This window comes from Physeter macrocephalus, chromosome 10 (assembly GCF_002837175.3).
Source record: "Physeter macrocephalus isolate SW-GA chromosome 10, ASM283717v5, whole genome shotgun sequence".
Taxonomy (NCBI): Eukaryota; Metazoa; Chordata; class Mammalia; order Artiodactyla; family Physeteridae; genus Physeter; species Physeter macrocephalus.
In genome coordinates, this window is record NC_041223.1 from 70,270,289 (window position 1) to 70,273,541 (window position 3,253).

Genomic DNA, 3,253 nt, shown 5'->3' on the forward strand with positions numbered 1-3,253 from the left:
GACGCGCAGGCCCAGCGGCCCCGGCCCACGGGCCCAGCCGCCCCGCGGCACGTGGGATCCTCCCGGACCGGGGCACGAACCCGCGTCCCCTACATCGGCAGGCGGACTCTCAACCACTGCGCCACCAGGGAAGCCCTCTTGGCTCCTTCTTGTTTGAACACTTTGGAGGGGATTTCTAGCCCCTTGTTGTCTGACCACAATCTCCCATATCCTGCCTCTCTGCTGCCCACCTCCTCCTCACCCCACGTCTGAACTTGGCTTCCTAAGGTTCCATAGTCTCTGGGTCCCTCTGGCTTTAATGAACATCTCTGGATATAGTCTCTAGACTGAGTTTTATGGTACTTCAGAGCCCTGGTGAGACACTATGGTGAGGTGATTTTGGAGTCATTTGGATTTGGGTTGGTCCATTTACCCATCTGTCCAGCCTTCCATCCAATACTCCAATACACACACACTCTCTCTCCCCCGGCCCCGCACCCCCTCTATATATGGCTGCCATGTGCCAGCTACGGAGCTAAGTTTTGGAGATGTGGTAATGAACCAGACATGCAATCCTTGCTTTATGGAACTTGCTGTCAAGTTCCGTGAGTTTGAATTCAAGCTCTGACACTTGCTATCTGTGAGAAATTAGGGAATTATTTCAGATTCTCAATCTGTAAGATGTGGGTAGTAATTCCTACCACATCAGGTCATTGCAAGGATTAAGTGAGATCATGAGTGGAAAGCAGGTGGCCCAGTGAGCACCCCACCACACAGTAGCTGTTACTACCAGATGTCTGGTCACTCACGAAGGTTGGTCCTCTTACGTAACTCTCCCCGGGATAGTCTAGGCTGCCTCTTCTCGACCTATCTCATCTATCGAACTACTTGCATTTGTACTTATTTTCTAGAAATCTGAGGCAATTCCTCATTTTCTGGTGACTACTCCCCATTTCTGTTCTGTTCCCTGTTACGGATTTCTTTCTTTTTTTTTGTATTTGGAAAACAGAACCACTGTTTGCAGCGAACCGTCCTACTATGACTTGCAAATCAGATGAACTGTACCAAACCCAGGGCAGGGCAGTACGGCTAAGCTCAAACTGAACGCCAGTAACCGTGTTACTAGAAACCCCTGCAGACTCCTGAGTTCCTAAGAGCTACTGCCTAATTTCCAGCTTCTGACCGCCCCCCGCCCCCCAGACCATGCTAATGTCTACCTTGAGTCCTTCCCTAACTAAGCTCTGTAAGTAGTTTTCTACAGCACTGTTGGCATAGTTATATTTGGGGAGGGGGGAGGGGGGTCTCCCAAGAGGGATGGCAGGCAAATATATGTGTCTAGCCTGCCCTCGTAAACCAGAAGTCCCCTCCAACATTTTTTAGCTGGCCAAGTGGCACAACAAACAAATGAAAAACCCAGATACAAGCATGGTGACCTCCTTTGCCTTACTGCTCCCAGGTGAACAGTTTCCCCCATGGGAAAGGCTCAAGGGGGCGGGGCTTTTGAGCATCAGTAGGAGGAGCGCCCACCCAACTCCACCCCTTTTCATCCCCCCCCGCCCCCCCCCCACTCTTTTCGCAGCTCTCCACGCGACGCCTTGTGCTGGACGCTGACCAAAGGCACAATCTGCAGCGATGCGGAACTTTTCAGAGAGAATGGCCTGGGCTAAGGAGTTTCTCAGGGAGTGACTGTGGTTTCGGATTTAATGAGAAACACGGAGGTGGATGAACTTGGAGGCAGTCTCTCGTCTTTCGCACGGCTTCCGCTTGTCGCGGTCACAAACAGGCTTCTGCTAGTTTCAGAGATGATGCTGGTTGTCTGATCTCTCGACAGGCCTGTGTGCTGTTGCTCCAGTGACTGCGGACGCGATCTGAATGTCTGATCCAACACGGAGCGGTTGGTGGTGGTGGTGCACCCGGGCAGATCATCTTCCAACAACAATTTAAAGAGGATGAATTTCATCCACGCACACATTGTTCTCCACCGCGAAGGTGATTCTAGGAAGGGAACTCCAGCCCCTTCTGTGAGGGGTGTGCAGATGAGTGTAATTGACCCACTGACAAAGAGACAAAGTTACCTTCTCCTGATAATCATTGCTGCAGGAGCCCACGGTTGTAAACTGAAAGTCAAGCTCTCAGATGGGAAACCAGAGCGGTTTGTGTCAAGCTGTAAACGTGGCCTTAAGCAGGATGCATATTCAGCTGACAGACGCTGGTAGGGCTGTACCAGTTGTTAAATAGTCAGTGCTTCTGTGCTGGCTTGGTAACAGACACTGACGTGAGCCCCGAATGTCCATTGCCCTTTCTGTCACCTCCCAGACCTTGTTACCAGCAGCAAAGTTTACCCTGGCACAGTGGGGTCCACCACCCTGCCCGGGCTCTAACATGCTTTACCAGGCCCTGTCCTACCTGTTATAAACCATTTGGAATATCATGCCTGGTCTTCAGCATTAAAAAAAATAATAATAAATTATTTATTTATTTTATTTTTGGCTGCGTTGGGTGTTCGTTGCTGCGCGCGGGCTTTCTCTAGTTGCGGTGAGTGGGGGCTACTCTTCATTGTGGTGCGAGGGCTTCTCACTGTTGTGGCTTCTCTTGTTGCGGAGCACGGGCTCTAGGTGCACGGGATTCAGTAGTTGTGGCTCTTGGGCTTAGTTGCTCCGCGGCATGTGGGATCTTCCCGGACCAGGGCTCGAACCAGTGTCCCCTGTATTGGCAGGCGGATTCTTAACCACTGCGCCACCAGGGAAGTCCGTCTTCCGCATTTTTGATTCACGAGGAGAGGGTAATGAGAATTGTAAACTTAAATAATAAAGCCCCGGCTAGTGGTCAGCTTTGAGCACGCACCCTACCTGCCCTGTGTCATTGACTGACGCCTGAGAAATGGAACTTTGAAAAGGGAATATGTTCCCCCAAGGAAGGAAAATCAATGAAGGCTCTAAGCTCCAGAAGGGAAGCTGGGGTGTTTATTTTTTTTGGGGGGGGAGCAGTCGGAGAGGGGATCCCAGATGAGAAGGGATGGGATGGCGACAGAGCCTCCTGTGGTAGCTGAATACAGGAAGGGGACAGAAATAAGTAGGTATTTTCAGAGTAGCAAGACCTATGTAGCAGAAGAGGCTGAAGCCTGCCAGTCCAATGGTGGCCACACTGTCAGTGGTCCTTCCTCAGACCCACTCCTGCCAGTGGCCTCCTCACCATTCCTCAAAGGCACCAAATAGGTCCTGCCTCAGGGTCCTCGCTGCCTCCCCCCTGCGTGGACCCTGTCTCCCAGGTACCC